General features: G+C 40.4%; 1 long non-coding RNA gene across 1 annotated transcript in view; it reads right to left on the bottom strand.

Annotated features, from left to right (window-relative positions):
- The window catches only part of LOC132076445 (uncharacterized), a 95,620-nt gene extending 69,426 nt beyond the window's left edge, over positions 1–26,194 (bottom strand). The window contains exon 1 of the long non-coding RNA XR_009418919.1: positions 26,016–26,194. This is a non-coding gene — a long non-coding RNA (uncharacterized LOC132076445). The remainder of the gene's footprint in view (positions 1–26,015) is intronic.
- Between the last annotated feature and the right edge of the window lie 520 nt (positions 26,195–26,714).

Genomic DNA, 26,714 nt, shown 5'->3' with positions numbered 1-26,714 from the left:
AATAGACACTTCATGAAGTGCAACACCTTAGTAAGTGCTGGTACTGTTCATTGTCCAGTAAGTACCTAGCTGGGACTCATAGCACTAAATACAGCATACATTCACATGGACAACTGCAGGATGAAGCTTCACACAACAGTTGCCACGAGACATAGAATCCTGCCAAGCCTTTGCAAAAAACCCTCACAGAAACATTCAGAAGTTAATTTAAAGTGCTACACTCTGTACAACATGGTTAATACCCATTTGCCTTGGTTTTCTGACAAAAACTACCTTCACATCTGCAGTGGTTGAAACCTGATTCATGAACCATATCTGTGCTAACGTCAGGCAAACAGTGGCACATTTGCAATACACATGTACGAAGGACTTGAGCACGCTGCCCTCATGCTCATCCTTTCCCAGATGATGGAAAACTCTAGTGAGACAGAGGATTATTCATTAACAAACAGCACAAAAGAAGCATGATCAAACTTACTTGCACAGCTGAAGATAAGTCTGCTTGATGCTCCTCTTTACAGCACAGGAGTCAGTGGAAACCCAGGGACTGCTCCAGCCTCAGTCAGCCGGGCACAGGTGAGGCCGGGCAGGGCTCTGCCACAGTACAAAGCAGCATCAGGCAGCCCAGCCCACCCAGCTCATGGGGACACCACAGTTTGGCCCCATGTCAGTTTTTCAGAACGGCTCAGCCATCTTTTATCAGCACATCCCCACATACGCAGCAGACCCTGGCGCAGCCCTGAGACCACCAGCGCGCTGTGGGCGCCCACAGGCCCAGTCGGCCCCCATCAGCCCCGCATCTGCTCCAGGCCTCAGCCGCCCAAACGCTGTATGGAGGAGGGACCCTCACCCTCCCTGCACTGCTCCTGCTGGGGATGGACCCTCACCTGTCCTCCATTGCTCATCTCTGCACCTTTTCATCCTGGCATGGCCCAGACTTATAGCCCAGTGTGCCCTGCCCAGGCCGGGCATAGGCTCCGCCAAACACCTGACTGCAGTGACCACTGCTGAGGTGGGAGCAGGACATGGGAGTGCCCAGCACAGCTCAGGGACCCGAGGCCAGGGCAGGACACGGGAGTGCCCAGCACAGCTCAGGGACCCGAGCAAGACACGGGAGTGCCCAGTGCAGCTCACAGACCCGAGGCCAGGGCAGGACACGGGAGTGCCCAGTGCAGCTCATGGACCAAAGGTGATCAGAGTGGAGTGACAGTGCCCGACAGACACCTGTGTGAACCAGCTGGTAGTTCTGTGGGGCTGGGGATTTTTTTTTCTTTGCTTTGAGGGTTATTTCACATCATTTGCTTGTTCGGTTGAGATGTTTTGGGTTTTTTTAAAAACATAGCCCTGTACTGACTTAAGATATCAAAAAGCTAAAACTCCACTCTTCTGGGTTTCTATCTTCCACTTCACACAACACTTCGGTAAGTTTCAGTGTTTCTACTCCAGATCAAGGTTTTCACAATTTTTGCTCATTTGTTTGGGGGTTTGTTGCAGGTTTGTTTGTTTGGTTCTTCTGGCTTTTTTTCCCTTTTTTATACCCTTGATGCAGAAAATACTCAGCAAGTTACAAAACAGCACTGATAAACAATATGGGTAAATTAAATTTAATCATTTGCCTAAGAGAACACTACATGAAAATTATTGCACCTACATCCATTTTATTTAGAACGAAGGAAGCAGATCCTTTGTTGTCATCTTTCAGTAATAAAGGCTATAGTAAAGCAGATGATCCATGTCTAAAACTGAAGTAATTCAGAAGTTCAGAGACAAATGTTTTTAATTGAGTAATTTATAATTTTCAAACAAAAATTTACTAAAAAAATGAAATTCAAATTAAATGCAATATAAAGCCTCTATGTAACTAAGTCCAGAGTTGAAAAGTGATCTCCAGACTGTTATTTTTAAACTCAAATGCCCATAATTAATGCTATTTCAATTAGGCAGGAGGTGCCATAAAGCTGGCACCACACAAGGTATCAGATGATTGTTTGATATTTTATTTTCTTTTTAAGAAACAGCTTTTTAATTTCCAATGAGGAACTCCACTGTTGATCTTTAAAACAGGGACTTTTCCTGAAGCAGGAACAGAAAAGTTCCTGAAAGCAGAACTAGCAAGGAAGGAATCACATGTAAGCAGAAGCAGTTTACTCATTGTGTGCTTCAATAAAGACAGAGTCAATAAAAACCTCTAAGGCCAGCAAGATGAAACATGTTACAAAAAAAACCTCTGCACAAAGCTGAGGACTTAAGGAAGGACTCTCTAGCAATAAGCAGATGTTATCTAGGTGTTGCATGGGAAAGCATTGCAAGAGGCTCCCAGCACTCTAGTAGCAATACAGCACAGCGTTTCCCAGCATGACAAGATTTTCTCCAAGCCCAGTTTACTTCCTAAAAGAATACTTGGGCTGCGAGGTTCCCAACTGTCTGAATTGCTGTGGATTTCAGATTTTTTTTTATGTTACAAGAGGGAAAGGAGAAAACAGAGGAAATTTAACATATTCACCACAACACAGAGAAAAGGCTGACAGGCTCCTGGCTTATTTTGTAAACATCCCTTGAGAATATTCTGCTCACAGATGTGTTTCAAAAGAACAGCAGTAGGTGGTAAACAAACACCATATACCTTTCACCAAGGAGCTTCAGTCATCTCTTCCTGATCTTAAGCTACCAGATATGCAACAATCCACTGTACTACATCATTTCTTTAAATGCATTTTCAAAATATAGAGGATGCATACATGCACAAGATATTTATACTTGGACATTAGCTTTTGATGATGTAGGACTGTCTTTGCACAAATGCAAAAAATCTGTTTTTCTTCAGCAACAAAATGCTACAAGAAAAGCTACAAAAATTATTTTATTCTCTAGATCAAATTCTAATGAATTTTAATTTTTCAGTGACAGAGAAAAATGCTCTGTTCTTTTTTCCACCAGCTGATCAGACATATTAAAACCAAAGAATGCCATTACAGAGTAATATAATTTTCTGCTTGAGATAGCACTTAAAATGTTAACCAATTGCCTGTGTGTTTAAGCCAGAAACTTGTTTGATCAAATTATACTTTCTAGTCTCTACCTGCGGGAATTAAGGCAAACAGTTCTCTTGACACTTCGATTCAACAGTTAATCAACTTCACCTAGCAAAAATTTCCCATTTAATTTGAATTTTTCTGGGTTCAGCTTTCAGATATCTATGCTTATTTAGATGAAATAAGTATTTTTTTATAATGATTTTCTTCAACTGGAGGTACCATAACATCGCCACCAAGGTACTGCTTAACCCTTCTGCCCACCCAAACATATCCTTAAACCAATCACTAAAGAACAGACTTCAAATAAATCATGGTTTCTTTTTCCTCCTTCCTCCCCTCAGTATATTGCAAATTTGGATTGAGTGCAAAGCATTCCAGTACTGGCAAACTGTGCTTAAAGACACAGCGTCATCCCTTATTTATGTTCTCCCCTATTTGAGGGAAGATTGAATATGAAGGTTCAGATTGGACATATTCCACTGCAGCACACTTGGAGCTCATACCAAGTCACTAATCCATTACCAAGATCACAGAACCACTGCTGCACAGGACACAGCTCCCAATTCAGTGTCCACAGAGCCACTGCTCTATGTGAGACAGCTCCTTATTCACTAACCATGGGTTAGCTCACCCTCAATATCTGACTTTGCCAGCAGCATAAAAAACAGTTATTTGAACAGACATGGGTCACCACATGGTGTCAACAACTCTAGAATGCTTTCCTTTCTTCTTGACTGTTCATTATGCTGCTTGTCTCATATGTAAATATATAATTAAGCAGGTGTCTGAGTATTAGTCTAAACCACAAAATGTGCTTGAATGGGGAAACACAAACTTACATTTAAGAAGCTGTATTTCAGTTTAGTACCAGAAACAAGGTTGTTCTCCACAGGTCTGGTGCTCTGTGCTTCTGTGCCTCAATCATTTCCAATACCTGAGCTCACTCATTCAAAACTATCAGGTTAGCTCTGCTAACCCCAGCAGCCGGAAGCAATTGAACACAGTAAGATTTAAAGCTCTTTCCCACATAAGAGATACTACTTTGACCTTGGCTGTAGGGAGTCTGGCTGAGGGTTATAGCTGAGCAGTATAACCCTCCTCCCCAGTCCTCAGCCATTTCCCATCTAGCTCTGAGGACACCCTGTTCCCTTTTCCACATGCTACTGTACTTCACAAGTTCTTACAGCCATTTCATGTGTTGCCTGGACTCTCTTCTACTTACTGCCATACACTTCCCTCCAAGTTTTGTAATATAAGGAAAAACATGAGACTGTCTACTGCAAAATGCTCCCTATTATCAAAAAAATTCATCTGAAAAACAAACCACCCGTATAATCAAAGAGCAACTCTGCAAGCCAGGGATCCTGTTGAACAGATGGCTGAATGCCACCCAGGATAACTCAGATTAATCTCCTCACTTGTTTACTAAACAAAGTCAGAGATACAGCCTGGAAGTTGGATATGTGGAGCCAGGAAAAGACAGGAACAGGAAAAAGAAGTGAGGGAAATTTGAGCAGTTTTGTTGTTAATCCATCATCAAAGTAATTGTGGGAACCTATACACTTACAGATAAAACCATTGCCATTAGCAGTGCAAAAGGCAGGTAACAGCCTATCACTATTGACAAAGAAAACAAAAAGAGCACTGCTCCCCTCTTCTCAAGTGCTGAAGCATCAAAACATTTCAATAATTTGTTTAATTTTTGGTAAAGCTTAAGAACTGCTGCAAGACAATATTATCTCAGTACTATGGTCACAAGCACCTTGAGGTACTTCCCTGGACCTCCTTCCATGAATTTTAACTATCATTTGTGCTTACTGTGCAAAACAGCAATGCATCAATACCTTCTAAAGCAGCAGCATGTACTTTTGTAGTGCAGTTAAGTGAACATAGAGCCTTGCAAAGGCCCTCCGTCAAGTGCAATAGAGTACAAATAAGATCCCATGATCTGCTGCATTTAAGTCTGTGGCCAATAAAGGATAAGAATTAAAGCCATGACCTTTAACACAAGCACTGCTCTCCTCCATGACGCAAAAGGATCTCAGTAAGTCGCATTGAAGAGAAAAACAACAGTGTATTTCCAATAGGTGTTCAGCACTTGGAAGAAGCACCTGATAGGTCTTCAAAGGTCTTGCATGACATTTTCAACTGTGGAATCTACTGTGCTTTTTCCCAAGCTGGAACCCAGTAAGTTTAACCTGTCAACTGTGCTTCAAAACAACTGTGAGATTATTCTGCACTCAGACACCTGGGTTCCCATATTAATTGGCCCAAATTTACTGCAAAACCTGAAGACTACAGAAAGAGTTAGGTAGGTGGAAATCTGAGCTCATATTCAATACCAAGAAAAACTCCTGGAGAAAGAATTTTTCACACTCAAAAGGACTTCTCCTTACAAGAGTTCATAATCTGAGTAATATGCATTAAGAAGTACTGCTCTGTGAGGTGCTGATTTAAATAGGCATTCTCACTTTTTCCATTCTCAACTATAAACTAGACTAGCTCCAAGGATGTATCATAGAGCCTACAACAGATGAGAACAGAGTAGCTATAATCTCCTATAAATCTTTCCTGCTTCCATGCACACCCTATTGCATTCCTATGGCCAAACTGTGACAAGGACAGCAGTAGAATTATTGTGCCAAAAAATAAATCCCTTTACAAGAGAAATGAAGTGAAATGTACAGTACAAGGGACTGAATTATTCAGTAATGCACTTGGCACTGGAGATGTGGAACTGCCACTTTTCATTAACATCATCAACCTTATATGTCTACATAGTTTCTATATTCAGGCCATGTAGCACAGAGGTTCCAGTCACTTGAACCAGATGGGTCACATAAGTCATCTTGATTTCCTCCACATTGCTAACTCCCATCCTTTTGGGTCATGTCAGCAATCTGAACCACACAACAAACTCTGGCCCAGAAGCAAGTAGCTGTATTAAATCCTAGCCTAGATAACTCTGCCCATTCCAGAACAAACAAAAATCCAACAAGTCTTCAGACTAACCCAAGGACCTTATGTACCTCAACAATAACCACGAAGTTCTGTAAGACCTCGCATCCCTAGACCTGAGTCTGAGGAACCACAGCTCCATTTGAACAAGATATTTTTCCTGGAAGACGTCTCTGCTGGTTTCAGTGGGGTACAGTTAATTTTCATCAGTGTCTGGTGTGGGGCTGTGTTTTGGCTTTGTGCAGAGCACAGGGTTAAAAACACAGAGATGGTTGTTATTGCTGAGCAGGGCTTGCACCGAGCCAAGGCCTTTCCACTTTCCATACCAACACACCAGTGATGAAGTTGAGGGTGCATGGGAGCCAGGGAGGAGACACAGCTGGGACAGGTGACCCAGAGTGACATTCCAGGCCATGTGACATCTTGCTCTGTAGATAAAGTGGATGGAAGAGGTATGAAGGGGGGACATTTGGGATGACTGTGTTTGTGCAACTTCTGTGTGATGGGGCTCTACTCTCCCAGAGATGGTTGAACACCTGCTGGCCCACCCGAAGGGACAACTGATTGTTTTTCTTGTGGTTTTGCTTTCCCTGTTAAACTGTCTTGATCTCAATCCATGAGTTCTCTTTTACCCTTCCAATTCTCTCCTAGTTGTACTGGTGGGGGAGTGGCAGATTTCCAGTCAGAGGGAATATATCTTCACACACAGTAGATAATGACACCACAAGCATTTTTCCTGCATGAACCACCTGCTAATCTATCCATCCTTGTTAGCACATTGGAAATCATCTGGTGGTCTAGAGAGAGGAACTTAAAGCCTTTAACTACTTCTGCCAGACCCTTTCACCACCATGCATTCAAGTTATCAACATTATAAACTGGACTTCTCAAAATATACTGTGTCAAATAACATCCCCAAATAACAGATGAATGAATGCTGTTTGCTGGTACTTGAATCCAGAGCAGTCTGTCACCAATACACAAACACACCTCCTCAAGGCTCTCAAAAGAGAAATTGTAGAGCTGGCACATGAAAACACATGAAGAACCAAGAGTTTTCCTACCCCCAAACACTTTTTGCCTGATTTGAGTTCTGTGAACTGATCAATTTGTTGGTTGGGGATTTTGTTGTTTGGGGTTGGCTTTTTTCCTACATAGGATAGGAAAAAATTAAATAGTAAACCAGTGATGGCTGTAGACTCTTGAAGCATTCATCTCCAACCACAGCATAAGTGGCCAAGTTACTCCAAACTACACTTAGAATCCTCTCATCTCAGGGTCTCTAAATACTCTATAAGCACTTAAATACTAAGACAGCCAACACTGCTTTGATAAGGACAAGGAAATGCATGAAGAATCATCCCCTGTGTGCAAATGGTTTTAGTCTATTTTCCTATTGGAGACCAATAAAAAAAAAGCATAGGCATTTTTATAGGAAAAAAAAAAATACTAAACCCCAGACGCTTCCTTGAAATGTTTCTACACACATGCACAAAAAAGAAAATTTGCCTTTTTTGAAGGGAGACATGAAATCCATGTGTCTGAATTCTAAACTGTACCCATGTTCTTGTCTGCTGTGGAATATTTTGTCTTTATGTTTGGATCAAACGAGTATTGACACTAAGGTTACTTGAATTTTTCTGGGATTCAGGATGTTAGTAATTTTTGTTTTCATCAGCATAACAGTTGGGAAAGCTTCTTAGTCATCTAAAAATCAAAGCTAGTATTTTGCCAGAAAATATTTGTTGAAATGTTTAACTTTTTAAATGCTACAAAACATCAGTTTGATTATTAATCAAATTTTTCTGTTTGACCATCACTGTGCAAGCCAGAAGCAGGATTTTGAGAAGGATTACTGAGAAAATTCTGTATATCAGCATTGTTATGAAGAGTATTTAATTTCATCACTGGGCAAACAAGGCTTCAACTCTGCTATTTTGTGTTGTCTTCTAATTTGTCTGTTCACAGATTTCAAAAAGTTTGACTAACAAAACAAACATTTCACCAGTTGGCCATGTTTCTGCAAATCTAAAATGAAAACCCAAAGACCTTTGTTAGATTATCTTGGCCATCATCACAACAATCACCACAGAACCAGCTTCTTTCTCCTTCTGACATTAGAAGATCTACAGAGTTCAAAAGTACAGTAATAACTTTAATTTACCAAAGATCTATACACAGAGTACACATCTCATAGTGTAGTACAACTTGATTACACAGTTCATCTAGCAAAATCCACTTGAGAATCAGCCAACCATCCTAAAGAATCTAAGCCAAATTACATGCATTTTCAGTCATACTTGAATAGCCACTACATTAACATAAAATTTGCTTCTAAAATCAAGGAAGCTGACCACCACCTATTTATCTATGCATCTATCTCCTCTTCTGCCTTGAAGAAAACAAGTGTGGTGGCCAGTTGAGAGAAGAAAACACCATCCCAAAAGCCTGCAGTATGCTGTATCCTGGGCTTGCTCATCCAGCTCTTTGTGCATGTTTCCCAGACCCAGGTGACTGCAAAAGCAGACAAATGAACTCAGGACTCACAGAACTCAAACAGGCTACTGAGCCTTATTGCTGGTGTTCGGTAACAACAAACTCACGTTTTTACTAAAGGGTTTTAACCAAGCCCCACAGAGTTCAAGGAGTGTTTGAACAACACTCCAGGCATGCGATGTGACTCTTGGACGTGGTCCTGTGCAGGGCCATGAGCTGAACTCAATCCTTGTAGGTCCCTTCCAAGGCAGCATATTCTGTGACTACCAACCACTGCTCAGAGCTCTTTGGGCATTAAGTGAGAACCACTGCCTTGGCACACAGCACCTCAGTGTGAGACGTGTCCCTCACATGACCATCACACCCAGCTGTGTGAGGGTACCAAACATGAACTGCCAGCGTGGTGCATACAAGTTGGCCAAGCACACATAGATGGTATTTGAGTCTCAGACAGAATCTTTCTGGAACCAAGCAATAGACTGGGTCTAGATCTGGGATTGACTTCTTATCAGCACTCCTGCAATTCATGAACTTTGCACTTGATCAATATAAGCACACTGTAAATTCACATATGCACTCTGATTGGTTTTTAAACCTCAGTATGAATACCAAATAAGTCACTTAATTGGAAGCAATAATGTTGAAAAAACTTTGGGCAAAAAGGCTAAAGGTAACCTTCCTTGGCCATACACAGTATTTGAGGTAACTTTTTGAGGAGTTTAATGTTACATTTTACATAACAGAATTTCTCTGTAAAGATAAAGCCAGTAAGTTTCAAGAAAAAAATTATCCAAATTTAAAGAGATAAAAGTAAGATCTCTCAAAACTTAATTATCCTACTCTGTTCTACTTACCTCATACAGAAACAGACATTTATTTTGCCTATACAGTATTTAGTTTGCTGGAGACAAAAACATGATCAGTAGTTTTCCAAAATGAACCATGTTTATTTGGGTTGGCAGCAGGGAGAGCTTTTTTTCTGAGTCACATCCATGCCCTGCCACCTGTGGCAAGAAGCTTGTTTTGCAACAGAACAGTGCTAAATTGTGGATGAGTGCTGGAAAATTTAATTAAAACTCACTTCAAAACCAACACATCATGTAAGCATCTCAGGAAATCTATAGGTTCATCATTAAATTCATTAGCAAGTTTATAAAATCCAAAAACAAAAAATCTGTTCAAATATGCATGAACACACACAGAGAAAGCAGCCACCCCCAGTAATTCAAATTCTCTTGGACCTCGTGTATTGTGGCGAGGCCCCCGGAGTAAGGCAAACACGAACGACCATCTGTTATTTTTGTCTGCAAAGCAGCAACTTCCCCCTGATGAATCTTTGATAGCAGCCAAGCAATGGCAGCAACTGCTGTGGCAGGAACTGACAGCCAGCAGCCCTAGCCTCCATTTCTTTTTTCACTCAACCTGCATGTTAAATGGCTGCTTCAAACCCAGGAGTAGCTCTTTACATATTAAAACCAAATATGCCTTTTCTGCGCTTTCATTTAAATTACAGCAAATGAAGGGAAGTGTCAGGGAGCAAGCGAAGGGAAAAAAGAAAGGGGAAAGAATTGGAGAATGAAGAACCCCTCAGGGAGCATTCATGGTGCCAAAGAGATACTCATTTTCAAGCACCATCTGTCAAGAGCTACTTGGAAGCTTTTTCTCTTTATCTTAATACCCTCCCCCAGGTTTTACCATCTCACTTGCTATATACCAAGTGGCAAAAACCTCTAGGTCTCACAGAAAAACTGACTGGCCTTCCACTATTTGAGGAGCAGAATTGTTCTGCAGGACAGATTGAACTATTATGAAACTCAACATGAAGCTCCACTTAGGTGCATCTTGGATGCAGGAGACACGGACTGCAATTGACTTGTCGGGTTTTAGCGCTGCTAAAGTACCATTTCAAGACAGCAAAAGAGTCTGAGATCTGCCCTGAAAGCATAGACTATTGTGGCAGCTCAACTACAGCCCCCATCCCACACAGCTTCTGGGCAGCTGCACTCAACCAACCTCTGTGGCAGAGCAGAGGAAATCAAGTTAACTTGTTTGCACCACTGTAACATAGTGACAACTTCCCCCATTTTATTTAAATCCACCCATCATTTGAGTTCTCACTCACGGCAGTTGAGCAGCAGAGACAAGAGAATGATTCTTAACTCATAGGTAAACAAACACCTTCACAGCTTCACAAGTAGATGTTTGTGTAGAAAATGTACATTGGAATGCAAGTACATAGATTAATGACTTATTAGAATTGGTATGCATATCTAAATAATCTCTGAAAACACAATGGAGAACGTAACAGTCATGAGAGATTGCAAGCTGTTGGCACCCAGGAGCAATGCATTTATCAGCAGTGATGGGAGCATCAAGTCCAGCACGGTTTTAAACCAGCAAACCCAGTACTGTCAGAAGGGCTAACTGTGATAACAGGGTGCATTTGCCAAAAATTCTGGACCCCTTTCACCTGATGGCTTCAGTCTTTGATCAGCTCCAGGACCTTCCGAAGTGTTTTTACAGACAGAAACAGGGACAGGCAGAATCATCTGTGGATAACATACAGACCAGCAACTAGTTTTCCATGGATGTAGTATATATACCAGTTCTGGAGTTGAATTCATGTTCTTCCTATATGCCAGGCAAGGTCTTAACCACTAGAATACAGTTTCCCAGCTTTTCTTTGAGTAAGATTATAGAATTATTTAACACAATTGGGGTTGACAAAAAGGTACCTTCCTCAGGCTTCGAATAATTTGACTCAAGCACAGAGCAAAGCTTGAACCTCCAACCCAGAGCAGTCGCCTAAAAAGGTATGGATATGGCAAGGGGGACAAGAGGGCCATGCTCAGTTAGATTCTCATCCCAATTCTATTGAGAATATGTATCACAAATAGCATATTTCACTGAAAATGCTTCTATACGCTAAGTGAGCCACCAGTGCATAAAAATATTTCCCCGTCAGGTTTGATTGGAAGATTCCATACTTGAAAACCATCAAACCAGATCAAGATCAAAGACTGCCAAGACTGATTTTGACAACATTGTGGTTCAATTTTTCAGCTTACACTTCAGCTTTTAAGATGGACAATTTTTTGTACTTTGATTACAAAATGTTAGAATCATAAAGCTTATGTTTACCTAAAAAAAAATCAGGGTCCCAGCTTTTTTCAATTACAAAAAAAGCCAGAACAGTTGGTTGCAGTAAGCATCTAACCTGACATTTCAGAGGCAAGAGTGAACTTCAACTACCAACTATTCTGTTGTTTCCTTTTTAACCAATTCATTTTCTGAGGCATCACAGACTTCTGGCACTTTAGAATTACCAATATCTTTTTCATAAAGGATGTATTCCTCCTGCAGCTTTGTTGCATACAAGGACAACATCAAGATGTGAGACAACTCTTTACATTGCTCTACTATTCACCTTCTAATTTTCTTTGCTTAGTGAATCAGAACCACCTGTGGGAATGAACCAGAATGCCAGGTCAGCAAGATGCTGAACAAGATACTCAAATACACAGAGTTTTAACCATCTGTATTCCCTTGCTGTCTTGCAGAATTCGGCCTGTGAGATCAAGAAGTCCATGGTGATGTGTACACTCTATTCTGGGCCCCAGAACAATTCCCAAAGCACTGTTAGATTCATAAACAACTTTCCTCCAGAGCCAGTCCTGAGAAGTGGAAACTTATTCCCAAAGCAAGAGCTCCTAAGCAATTCTGAAGGTAAAAAGGTTCTCTTATACCTAGTGGGAAACAGAAGAAATCTTCAACTATTTTATCAGCAAGTCAGGAGCTTGATGAATGTGGAAGTAGTCAAAACAGGTAATACCAACTGGAAATCAGACAAGACTTGTTATTTCTATTTTTCTACCATCCTACACACACCACAACAAGAAATTAATTTACTTTAAATTTAATAACTGAAAATAAAACAATTATTAGGCTTTTTCTGTTCTAATACCTCACCCATCCTAAATCCTTATTTATAACTAATTTTCTTTAATTTTTTCTGCCTCAGCAGCTTTCTTACCCTTTTATTGATAAATTTTTCTTGCAGTTCCTATATTCTTCATTGGTGTTTGTTGTTGATGATGGCTCACACGCCATTCTGTTTCCCAGTTCTAACATGCTAACTGTACCTCACTCTACGAAACATGACCCAACCTTCATCTCCACTTGCTTTAACTTAGTAGTGGATTATTTTCCTACAGGGATTTTGACTGAAGATACAGGATTGTCAGTCTCCCAACTACTACTTGAAATATAAACACCTACTTACTGCTATTTGACAGAGGAGGAAAAGAGAAAAAAAACAAAACACAAATCAGTGGAATTATCATTCAAGTAGAAAGAGATGAGCAAACACACACTAACCATCTTGCTGTTCTGCCACCCAACCACTGCTTTCACTAAAGGGTGTTGCATTTCACAAGTCTTCAGGGTTGTTCCTGATGCACTCTAATTTAAAAAGTACCATTAATCTAACATATTGCTTTCTCCAAAAGGCACAACCAAGGAATCCAATTACAGTTCATGTTTTAGACAATGTCTAGAGAGGATATATGATATGGGAATTCAAAGAAAAATTTACGTCATTATGCATGTTGCACCCCAAATATTTTTCAATCCTGACATCATCTTGTGTAAAGTCCTAGCAAAATCTATTAATTACACTGACAGGATTTAATTTAATGAAAAATATAGTCGCTATCACTAACAGCTCAAATGAGTGCAGATAAACATCTTTTCAGACATGCGTCTATGTATATTTGAGTACATAACACACATTACACAAAGAAACATTTTCCACAGAACAGCAAGCTAGATGATAAAAACACCATTCAGTCACATAGCATCTCCAAAGCACTTGGAGTGCTTTAACATTCCAGAGGATGTTAGTGATTTTTTCCTTGCATTCTGTTTTTCCCAGGCACATAACTAAGTTTGTCTTTCTGCCTACAAGAACATGGATAAGGCACAGATTTCATCAATACAACAATGGGATATGGGACCCCCAGCTTCTGGGACTTAATAAAGATCGTACACAATCAGTCCCTGCTTTTGAACCTGTACAAGGAAAAGAAAGTCTGAAAGAGGATTTGCAAGAAATAAAGAACTGAGTTGCAGATCAGAATCAGACTGATATACTATCTCAAATTGCTCTAACAGGGGTTTTTATTCCTCCCCAGTGTATTTATTTTGCCTCAAAGCACAAAGAGTCCTAATTTCTAGAAGATTTTAATTTTGTTTTCATTGTGCCATAATAAAATGCTTCTTACACAAGTGCTATTCACAGTAAGCATTCAAATTAGGTTGAACTCCCTGGACATTTCACCTCACTTCTAGGATCTGAAATTAGAGGCAAAATACGCTCTGTGTCCACAGCATCCACTTTATTGGCCGTTGCACCTTCTTCCAACTTGTCTTGTTTCACCTTAATAAATACACCTTTTTTATGTAGCTTGAGCTTCATACATCTGGTAGGAAAACCAAGTACTCACGTTTCCCATAAGTGGAAAAACATTTAGCAGTTGGTTGCAAATTTCTCAGGTACTAAAAACAACAGCCATAAATAAAGTGATCATAAATAATCCTAATACAATTACCTAAACTAATAACTGGCCAAATCCTTGCAAGAACTTTCACAATCACTTATAAAATCATACTGGTAGGATTGCTTTATGTCATTCATTGAACAAGTGACAGAACAAGAGGAAATGTTCCTCTTGTTCTGGAGGAAAAGCTGCATCAAGGGAGGATTAGATGGAATATGAGGGAACATTTCTTCACCAGATTCATTAAGCAATGGAAGGGAAATGGGAGAATCACCATCCCTGGAGGAGAAAGGGCATAGCTGTGGCACCTAGAAACACGGGTTTGTGCTGAGTTAACAGTTGGGGTTGATACTAAAGACCTTCTCAAATCTAAATTACTCTAATTTACAAGACACTATTCACCAAGACAAATAGTTCATAGGTATTGTGGACACATTTTTATACATATATCAGATTTCACAAGCATTTTCAGGTTAAAAAGATCTCAAGAAGTAGGTATTGCTTTTTCTCACAATATATCACAAGGACCAGGAAGCATCACACCTTGTGAGATTTTGCAAATACAAACATTTGTATTGCAAACTCCACAAGTGACAGAATGTGTCTAAAATAGGAGCACAGTGTGCTGTGCTTTACCTCCACTAGTCCACCAGTTTTCCAGAGGTACACAATATGAGGCATAAAGAGAAAACTGCTGAAAGTTGGCATTAAAACAACACAGTCTCATCATTCAGGCTTCATACATTCCCACCAGTTTGACATGCAGTTGCCAATAAAACAAGACCATGATATTGCCACATGCAATACCATCATGTTTTCCTGAAGTGACACTAGCAAGTTTCTATTCTTCCAAAGAAAAACATTCAATTCTTACACAGGACTACAAGTCCATGTACAGCAGCTCCATTTTGACCAAGAGCATAACTCTCATCTCCGAAGTTCCCTCAGAGCTACTGCCAGTGCCAGTAGGAAAATCCCCAAGACTTGTCTGTTTTGTTGAAGCACTTAGATGCTTTAGCCATCTCTTATTAAAACGCAGAATGATACAATGTTTTTACAAAAGAACGAAAAGTGAACCCATAGTAAAACGTGTTAGCTCTGCTACAGTATTTCTGCTTGCTGTCCACAAGTTCAGGTGACATCAATAGCCATGGCATCTACTTCTGCGTTATCAAACAGCACAACGACAAAATGAAGTGGAAGAAATGGGGTGCTGCTTCTTATCTATCTATGGCTACTTGTAATTGGATATACACATATGTGAAAGGTACAAGGCCTTGTTTCAGTGATAATGGAGACAGTAGCCAATTGTGGCACTTATTACCACGGGCTGCATTAACTTCCCTTGTTCAGCACAGTCATCCCCCAAAAGCATGGAGCATTTCCTCAAAACTCACAGACATGCTGCAGGCCTTGATTAAAAAAACTTTGTTTTTTACTACTTTGAGTTTTTATTCACATCAATGTCACAGATAAACTGAAGCATTATTAAGTGCTTATAGGACTAGGTTTCACATCAGTGTGTCCAGTTTTATGTATGTTTATATTTATTGCCTAAATGTGTGTTCTAATAATGTAGAGTTCTAATTATTTCATCCAAACACATTGACAGAACAGAAGATCCCTTTAAGCAATGCATATGTAAAACTGAAAGCGAATACCCACAGCTCTGTCCTACAGGCTAGCAAATGACCTTAAATAACAAAGACAGGCTAAAGAACTCTGCACTGTTTTCCCATTTACTGAAAGAAAGATTTGAAGCTCCTATCAAGTCCTCCGCATATTTTTTTGCCTTATAGAGAACTTGCTAGATGCAAGCAGTAGCTTGATACACCAGAGTTCAGGTGAATCCAATTCTACTCCTATTTCTCCTTGTGAAGCCAGTGGCAAAATTGCTACTGCATTCAGCAAGCAGAAGTGGCATCCCTTCTTCTGAACTGACATGCAATGGAGCTGATCATGGTCTTGCATTTTCCTGAAAGAAGCATCAATAAACCTCTACATAATCTAGTGCATCCTGCACTTGACTTCAGAGTTTGAGGTCCATGCTCCCAACGCAGTTAGGATATCACCACCAGAAGGGTCTGGACATTGGTATAAGCACTCCTGCATAAGTGGGGAAAAATCAGAATTTCACTGTAAAGTGGGTTAATTCTTTGTTTACAAGTGCATTCTTGTTAGGGTAACAGGTGCGACAGCAGCCAGAACACTACCAGTGGGCATCACTGAAGACTGTGGCAGCAAGAAATTAAAGCAGATAAACAGAGAAGAGCAAAAATAGAGAAAATAAGGTAGTCCTGCAACCACCACATGAGCTCCTACAGCTCTCTCTATTAATTGTCATTCAATTCCCCATAGTATTCTAAAACCTAGATGATCAGATAATAAGAGGTTGAGTGGTATGCATAACACCAGGCTGATTAAATTTGTTTACTGATAATTCTTTCAGGTTCCTATGAATATCATGTAATTTTCAAGGTTTATTTCAAACAAATTTTATGTAATGCATTATTGACAACATCTTCATGGACCATTTCTACAATGTCATTCAGGATAATTATTTCACAACAGATTTTCAGAGTCTCTGATTCCTGTTGGGATTCACTTTTGCATAAATTACAGAGCAGCATATTTAATCAGTGTCTCTATTAGAGCCCTATGGCTTTTTTTTTAGGAATAAGGAATGAGAGAATAGAAAGGTTTCAGGTGAGGCAAGGGAAAGCAAAGAAATATTTGTAAGCATGAATATTTTCTGAAGTAGCAAAGTCAAAGGCTGTCCTGCAGCATCTCTGCCTTTATAAAAATAAACACAGGCATTTAACTTTTGACTCCATTAAATATTAATTTTACCAAATCATGTAATGGAGAGTTTAAAAAAAATCACATTTACATCACAGTCTCCTTAGGGTTGTTCTAAATAGTGAATTAGCCCCTCCGTAATAACACCAAAACAATAATGAATCCAAGAGGTATGACTATGAGAATTCTCTATATTTCTTAACATATACCCAGAGAGATAAATACCGGACAATCATTTGACACCTAAACATGCTGAATCCTTATGATTACAACACATTCATATTTATTTTCTTATCTAACATGCTGTAAAGGTTGAGCATCAGAGCAGCATACCATATTACTGATTTTTTTAAAAAAGTTAATCAAAAAGACAGACAAATATGGCACCATAATTTGCCACTATATCAAAAATGAAAAAATATTAATTATTTTTTCTAGTAGATTGAAAGTTGTCCACTTCTGCCTGCTCAGAACAGAGGGTTTAAAAAAGCTAAAAACCTAAATCTCTCTGACTGGTATCAATCTGGCTTTCCCTGAATAAGGACAAAACAAAGTATTTACTATGATCTACATGTGATACATACAATAATTGTGTCTGAGCAAGGCAGTGTTTCAGGCCACCAGAATATAGAGACCACAGCCAGGGGAAAGAGCAGTGCCGCCATTGCCTGGTGTGAGCCAGCCAGCCATTCTCATGTTTTATGTCTCTGTCACAGAGGCAAAGTGTGTTTCTGCTGCAGGGGAAGGGGCCCAAGCGCAGCATGAACCCAAAAATTAACAAACAGCTTGAGGAGCAGATGGGGTAGTGATTCTCTCCACAGAGGATTTAGCTAAGAAATCATGGCTAGCACTGGGACAGGCAGCACAGGAAAGGACACATCTCACTTCTCAAGCTCAAATTGCACCCAAGATTCACCAGAAATGCAACGCACAGTGAACTCCAGTTTTGGTGGGTAGAGCTTCAACTTGCAGTGTTTAAAGAGTCACTGAAAGCTGGATGCCAGACTATCTCTGGGACCTTTGCTCAGCACAGAGTTCATCTGCAAGGACTCAGAGCGGTACAGTTCTCCTGTGTTGCATGCGAGACTGACTCCTTGAAGGCCCCATGGAGCAATCAATGAACAAGACACTCTCACACCTTACCAAATGCATTTCTATTTGTGAAGGATGTGTCAAGAGCTTGAGCCTGAGCTGTGTGAAGCTCTGCATCCTTCATGCAGAGCCACTACCACTCATGCATATTCATAATACCTGATCAAATGCAATGATGTCAACTTACACACATAAATAGTTACTCAAATATAGAAGCTACTGGATGATAACACTTCAATCCCACTAAAAACCACCAGCTTAAACTCCTTCAACTAAGCTCCTAAGACTTGACCGTGTTGTAGGGTCTCTACAGAACTCGGAGACACATTTTTCTTACTCAAGACATGATTTCTCCAGAGCCACCTGCATCACAGAGGTAAACCTTGCTGGAGCATGCAACATAGAGCACCCATGTGCCAGCATCCCGCTGACCAATTAGAGCTCCTAGTTGGTGGCCATCAGGGTCATCATGGCTTGGCCTTTACAAGGAGCCTGGAAAGGCCTACACCCATGCCTTGCTTTCCATGGAAAAAGGCTTTCACTATTCTGTCATTGGGCCTTTCCAGCATCTTATTAAAAAAGTCAAAAGTAAATGAATTCTCTTTTACCGTTACATATGCCTGTACCAAAATAAATAAATCTATAAACTGTTACAATTGCAAGATGTTTGAGCCTGAGGCTCCTAGCAGCCTGAGGCTCAAATGTAGTGAATTCTGCACTTACCCAGGTGCCAGACCTCTATTGTATCACTTCCTGATATAAGCTTACAGCAGCTAATAGCACAAGTCCTTACAGAAAAAGGCCTGCCATTCTACATATTTGGTAGGCTACTGGTCATATTTGTACTTTACATGGAGGGCAGGAATTGAAAAAGCCAGCATCTAACTCAAGTTACCTATGGTTTTGAAAGGCCTTATATGGCCTTGTGGTAGAAGTCATCATACACTCATGGGTACAAACAAGTTGGGTTTTGTTAAAGCAAAACTTTTGAAGTAATCCCACTGCAATATATTCATTTCATCCCTGCATGCAGACCTAAAGAAGCAAATCCAAGTAAATTGTTCACATTAAATATGCAATTCAATTATCATTCATCAAGAACAAAAGCTTTAGGAGTTCATTGTTTGTTTTTCCCAAAGCAGCTTTAGGTTGGGACTTGTTTTGTTAGGTCTTTTTGGGTTTTGGTTTGGAGGTTTTTGTTGTTGTTGGATTTTTTTCTTCCTAGAAGTCACCTAGACAATTATAAAAAGTGTAAAGATGGGTAGATCTCTATGATACAAGAAATTAGGACCTGGTAAATATCACCAATAGCAGCAGCTCTTGACCCAGGCTGTAAAATAAGCCCTTTAAACTCTGTGTTGGCTATAAACAGAAGCAGCTCTAGCTTGAAATACAAGTACTAAAAGCAAAGCTGGCCTTCCCCCTCTTCAGTACAAGTCTGGTACCAGAGTATATTGTTGTATGAACTCAGTTTGCAAAAGATGAAGACCACTGCGCTTGAATACCTTGAAAATCTACAGAAATCTCATTTAAAAGCCTTTAAAAAGATACCTTTATTAAGATAATTCTACAGATACTGCCTGGAAAAGTCCAATAAAATACATTTTCCCATGGGCATACACATAAATGTCCTTGGTAGATGTTAAACACCAGAAGATGTTTGTTTCCACAGTACAGAGTACTGTATGATCTTCACCTGTATCCTACAGCAGATGGCAGAGGAGCCAAACTGCAGGAACACAGAACCACACAGAGTCTGACAGTGCTCTGAGGGTTTCTCTCCTGCCTCACAGCAAACCTGTGGGCAGCAGCTGAGCGAGGCAGAGCCCAGGGACAGCAGAGGAGCCCCAAACAGCTGGTTAATGCACCATCTTCTCTGCCCCAGGAGAGCAAAGGACACAGCAGCAAAAACACCATGATGATAATTGACTGCCAGAGCTTCAGGCATTGGTGTGTCCTGCTCCCACTACTTAACACCAGCCTGCAGCTGAGAGGCAGGAGCCAGCTGCAATGGGGCCTGGGGCAAGGTGAGGGGCCCCACATCATCTATAGCATCTCCCTCAGCAATAAGAAAGCATACATGAAATTGCCAAGTGAGGACCTTTGTTCTGCAACCCAGACAGGGTCCTGGAAAGAAGCCTGGGATGTCAGCTTCCACTGACCAATGGGTACAGGCAAGCCCCACTGCCTCAGAGCCTCACACTATGGGCACCAGCTGTGCCAACTTCTGCAACACACGGACACAGACAGACCAATGCCTGCAACAAATGCATCCTTACACAAATCAAAGCACAGGCTTGGTGCTGGGGCACAAACAGGAATTACAAGCTAAAAAGGAGGAAATCCTGCCTGACAACCCAGTCCTCTGACATGGAAAACACCACCAGATATTAGAGGTCTGCTAACATCTAACAAAGCTCACAACAAAATAAATGGGAAACAAACTTCAGTGGACAAAATGCAGTAATCAGTCTTCAACACTTACTTCCTAAAAGGTAAGGCTTGATTAATCAGGCTCTTCTAACAAGCAAGGCTGGCTGACCTGCATCTTTCATTTTTATTATTAACAAGGATTAAAGCTCATTATTCCATGTGTTCCCCATCCTGGTAACTAGAGCAATGCTTGCCAAGAGTGCTATCAGCCAGCTCATCCTGCATCTTAATCCACAGCAAATACCTTTAAGGCCAGCAAAGGCTTTCAGAGTCATGGTCCCTTACCCTGCGACATCTGAGTGAAAATCTAAACCAAATGAAAAAAGTTATTCACCAATGAAGAATCCAACCAACCACTCAGGCTCAACATTAGAAGTGCAACCATCTTCATTTCACAGTTTACTTCATAGTAAAAGTCTTGGAAAGTCCTTGGTAAGAGACTATTTCAGTTCAGGTCATCAAGAAAAAAAAAAAATACGATTCATTCAAATACAAAGTGACCATAGTAAATAATTGCGAGGGTAAATTATAATTGTATTCACAATTGCCTTTGCATACTTGCTATTTCCTTCCATTTTTATTTCCTGCAAGTGAGGATCCATTTTTGATACTCAAGATAAAAATCTATGTAAGTGACTTAATTTGAGTAACAAAAAAAGAAAATCAACAACAATTACAAAGAAATTACCAAGAAATGTGAGAACAAGCAGCATTAGTGTTTATGATGACAATCTTTGGAGATGACAACTCTTACCAGACTCTCTCCCATGAAAGTAATGCCATGGGACAGAACTATGCTAATCAAATCCCCTCCTCCTGAATGCTACTATTTGAATTGAGGTAGACATCTAAAAGCAAAAAGAAGAAATTCACTGTTCTCCCCACATTCATTAGAGGGTTTTTAAAGGCATTTTATGAATCTCTACCAACTTCTATTATTCTCTGTAGGAATATAATAGTAATAGCTCATAGCAGATAATTATAAAGCCATGCACACAAAAATATATGTGCAAGCTTCAGTAACCAGAGACAAAGAAGGTGGGACAAAGAATTACTATTAACAATTTAGAAATAGCATGGTATGAAACGAGGCACCTTTCTCCTCCAAATTACTTGAAAATGCTCTACAAAATTGTGTTTGTGTGGCAAGGTTTTGGTCACACGGGGACTCCAGAGGTGGTTTCTGTGAGAACATGCCTGTGTCTGACAGAGCCAAGGCCAAGAAACTCCAAGAAGCACCTGGTAGCACCTCTGAGTTAGCACATCCTAAAACGGGAAGAGGGGAAATAGACAGTGCAGCTGGAAAGAGGAGTGAGGATGTGAGAAAAACAATTCACTTCAGAGGCAGAGAAAACCAGCAGTAATGCTGGGCCCAGGAAGATGTCACCAGTGAGGGAAGGCATTTGAATATCTGGGTTTTATTTGCTCATTAACCTACTCTGATTTGACTGGCAATAAATCAGTTTTCCCCAAGCTGGATCTGTTTTTCCATGACAGTAATCAGTGAATTATCATCTCAACCCATGAACTTTTGTTATATTTCCTCTCCTGTCCAGCTGAGAGGGGGAGAGAGAGCAGCTTTGGAGGGCACTTGGCAGTCAGCCAGGGTCAACCCACTTCAGTGCAAAACAAAGCACCATTACAAACCAGAAGCACAGAAGTTACCAAATCTACCATATATATATATGAAACCCAAAAGGTAATTTCCATTCCTAACAGCAGATTCTGTGCTACACCTTACCAAGCTGCGGTTTTTTCCCCCAAAAGCACCTCTGTTATATATGATCCTATTTTCATCATTCTTAAAACTTTCTAGAGTTGGACAGCATTATCAAGGGTCTTCCAGTGAGAGTGCAGTGTCATAATTTTCAGTAAAGAAACCCCTTTAAATCCTACACCATTATTTTGGGCTCTGTTTCAGTGTGCATCCTGAAAAGATATCAAACCAATAAGTTCTTGCCCACTTTCTTGATATGCATCACTAATAAGGATTTTTCATCTGACCACGAGGGACTGGTAAGCACAGACTGTGATTTTTGCCTCCTTGGAAATTCAAGTTGTAGAGAGGTTCCCCAAGGATCTGACATTTGGGGCCTGGGAAGGAGGGTTTGCTAGGAAGCACATCTTAGGAAACAGGGCAGGGCTCACCAAGAACTTGTGTCCCAGCTGACATGGGACACAAGCTCTTGGAGTTATCTGCAGACAGACATTTTATTTTTACACCTGTATTTCTGCTCTACATGAACTGACACACATCAGAATTTGAGCTATGGGATTGGACAGGGATAATTGACATTTCATTCAGATAAAGGCAATTCAGCAGGTTTTGGTCTTTCAGCATCATCCCTCTGAGAGGGAATATGGCAGGTAAACCCAATAAAGTGAGAACACAGGGATGCTGGCTTTCCAAATCACAGCCAGCAACAGCAATGAAAACAGGACTGAACACCAGGCTCACCCTCTTTTATGAGGGGAACCCCTACTGCAAGTCAATCCTGAAACCTCAGTGCTTCCAACACACAAGTTCCTACAGCACACTTATTTATTTGCTTTCCCTGGATGGGTCTTTACAGGAAAAAAAAAATCTTCCCCAACTCCCTTGTCACATTTTTTTCCCCAGCTTATATATTTTTTAAGCACATGAGTTCCAGTGGGTTTACCACTGGAAGTTCACAGTTAATAACTCAGGAAGAAGGCAGAAGTTGATGAAAGGAAGCACATGTTGAAGCAGAAAGGACAGGATCTAAATTAAAGCATTGGATCAGGCACTACCTTTTCCTGTGGGCCTTCACAAGCCACAGTCTCTTTCTGCCCCTGCTCCCTATCAGCAAGATCATTAGCTGAATAAATGATAGTTAAAAACTCATTAACAAAAGTCAGATTTGCTAGGCTTGATCAATTAGGTTTTCCAAGTGTAAGAGCATCCTAATTCACAAGCCTTATGGAGGAACTTGCTTCTGCCAAATGTATTATGCAATTTTTGATCACTACTGCCCTTTTCCAAACCCTTCTCCATGGCTTCTTTAAAAGCAGAGATTTGGGGCAGGTAAAGATAATAGGTTCTACTTCCTGATACTCACATGCAAGATTTTCTTCCTTTAAAGTTTAATTAATTTTATTCATTTGATTTTTTTTTTTCTTTCCTGATCTCCAATTCTGAGCAGGGAATGGAAAGCAAGATGGATGCTGCTAGATAAATATAACTGGGTTCTTGTTCCCAGGATTCACACCAAGGCTGCAGTGGTACTTCTGGCTGTAACCATTCAAGCTCAACAGCCCAGTGGGACCAATTACTGCATTTACAGTAAAACATGCAAGGAAATCTATCTCCCCATCTCCATATAACCAGGTTTACTGAAGGATAACCTACTACATTACACAGATTAATACTTCACTGAGTAAATTAATCCTCAGAATTTCACTCACTATTTGTGCCTTATAAATTTTAATTGGCTCTAAACTGCAACATGAATTTATGTGACCGTATATTGATGAAGTAGAAGGAATCAGAAATTATTCTATTAACACACAGAGACAACAGGAAATGTTCGGGCAAACTCATAAACATTTATAAATGTTTACAAAGCAGGATTCAAACTTGGTTTAGAGGTATATCATTATAGCTGACACAGAACTCCAGGAGGAAAGCACAAGCAGCATTAGAAGAGAATGAAATGCGCTGAAAATGAAAACTTCAGAAAGAGAAATGCTCCCAACTTCGCCAAGGCCAGATGCAAAGCTGAAGGGTAAGCAGTGCTTGTAGTATATTTGATTGTACCATTATTGATCCCAGTCAGTCAATACTACCAGTGCAGCAATCAGAACAGCTTTCCAACACATTGACATGCCGGCACACCATAAAAATGAGTGCTTGTACAAGAATGAAACACAGCACCAGATGTTCAAGTACATCAGAAGTACCTAACAATACAGACTGTCCACTTAAGGACATCATACACCTTCACAAAGTTTTATCACCAGGATAAAACTTTCCCTTCCATCCGTTCACAAATGTTCAGTTCACTGATTGAATTTCCAACTGTGTACCATGACAGAATTAGATCCCTGAAATATTACAAGAAAACTTTAAACAGTGGCTTGTTGTTTTTTTAACCACTTACTATGATATGCTAATCCTGAAACACAGCACTGACATTTGAACACCAGTACCATATCCCTACCCATAACAGCAGAGGCATTCACTACATATTATCCATTTCTGTGAAATACAACAGCAGCTAACAGTTCAGTGAATCAGAGACCTGACTTATAATTAATGTCAAGACTTCTCAGACTTGGGCATATGAAAGGCCAGCTCTCTCTCTGGTCTCCTGCCCAAATATAAACAGCTTCCCAAAAGCCAGGAAGCAACACTGTTCCTCGAGGACTAACTCCCATCTTTACATTTCAGTTATGCATTTTCTCATTTAATGAATGTGGCACAAACAAGTAATTATGACACCATATTAATCAATTTGATATGCTATGAATGTAAATAATATATGAAATAATAAGAGGCTGCTTTTTCTCTCATCTCAATTTACACATCTTCCTGAGGTTTCCACAAACATTTCTGAGAAGCTTCACAAATTGCTTTGACTTCCAGTAGCTAGTTATTGGCATGGCCCATTCAGCATCATTAGCAGGGATGCTGCTGTAGAGGAGAAAAAGGCCCCAAGGCTAGAATAGCCCATTTTGCCCATTTTGTCTTAGGGGTGGGTCACTGAACTGCTCCAGCAAATATTTTAACAGGAAAATAGGCAGTGCATCCCATGCTCAGAGCCCCTTTCAGGCTACACTTCCAAGCTCTGTGAACAGATCCTTGTACTTACTATAGGGCCTACCCACAGCTTTAGCCCCTATGATCACAAGGCCTCACTAACAAGAATATCCTGTGCTCATATTCAGAAACCTTGATAGCATTTTTTGTTTGAGTAAACCAGGAGCAGAAGGCAACTAAAATTTTCTTCAAGGCAAACTCCTTGAATTAAAAACACTGATATCATATAGCAAACCTGAGATTGCCCTGGAATTCACAACACCCCTTGTAACACTGACAAAAATTAAATAAAAAAGGAAGGAACCAGAATTTTTACCATCATATATGCACTAAGCTATCAATTCTTACATGCCTTCAGTTTACACCCTACAGCTGTGGAGGGCATCACCAAGTAAAACAACCTCAAAGAAGCAAAGTTACACAGCCTCCAAATTGTGAGCCATGTTATACTTTTTCTTACTAAAGAGATTTTACCAGCTCAAATTTTTGTTTTCAATATTGACTGAACCAAAGAAGATCTTTATATAAAGTCACCTTTAAGGTCAAAAACTAAGAAGTGAATAACTAGATTTAATGACAAAAACCAGCCTTACTTACAAATAGTTTTTTCCTAACGTAGTCACTTCACCCACTTAACATCATGTCCGTTTTTACTTTATTACCTGCTGGTTTGCTCACTTTTGATATTGTAAAGAACAACTTCAAGTTTAGAGGCAAGGCAAACTGCCTCTTTTAGCTTAAGAGGAGAGACACTGCTGTACTCACACATGTAACTTCCTGCTCTTTGTTTTAAGCATTTCCAACATCTGAATAAAAGCAATTAAGCTTCTGCAGTCTTAAACAGAAATACCAGAGTTTTCCTACCTTTATCTGCACTCAGGACTTCTTAGGGCTGCTCTCCTTGAATTTCAGGATAAGTGATGAATCCCCAGAGCACTCAGAAATATCTTAGTTAAGCAGTCACTCTTGCACCTTCATACCCAGAAGAAGTGAACCAGCAGATGTTGAGCCTCCCACTGCTGCTCCTCCTTGCTCGGGGCTGCAGGGTCTGAGCAGCCATGGGGGGGAGAAAGGCCAGGCCCTCCCCCAGGCAGCAAGAAAAGCTCCCTGGCTCACCTGGCCCTGATGGGCAGCAGCTGTGCTGCATCAGCACCCTGCCAACCCTGGGGCACAGGGAATGGGCATCAGCTGGGCCTGGCACAGCCCCAGCACCTGCAGCTGCCTGGAGTCACCACCCTTCTCCTCTGGGGTGGCACTGGCCAGTCTGTGGGGCTCTTCAGCCTGCTGGCGGGAGGAGGCCTTTATTGATAAAATACTTATCTTTTTTTTTCATAGAACAAATAGGGAGGGGGAAAAAAAGGTGTGGTTGAATTTGTTGTTCTACTCGTTAAGACACAGTAGAGGTACTCTAGTTTCATATCTCTCTTTTTATAATTGTTTCCATCCACACTGCATGTGTCTTGATATGAGCTCCTCTTCGTATGATCTCAGCACTTTCAAATAAATAATAAGCAATACAACTAACACCTATCAAACATTAATTCTTTTATTCCGTTTGGAGAA

This window comes from Ammospiza nelsoni, chromosome 8, assembly GCF_027579445.1.
Source record: "Ammospiza nelsoni isolate bAmmNel1 chromosome 8, bAmmNel1.pri, whole genome shotgun sequence".
NCBI lineage: Eukaryota > Metazoa > Chordata > Aves > Passeriformes > Passerellidae > Ammospiza > Ammospiza nelsoni.
Note: the sequence above shows the minus strand (reverse complement) of the source record. Positions and strands in the feature narration are given on the sequence as shown.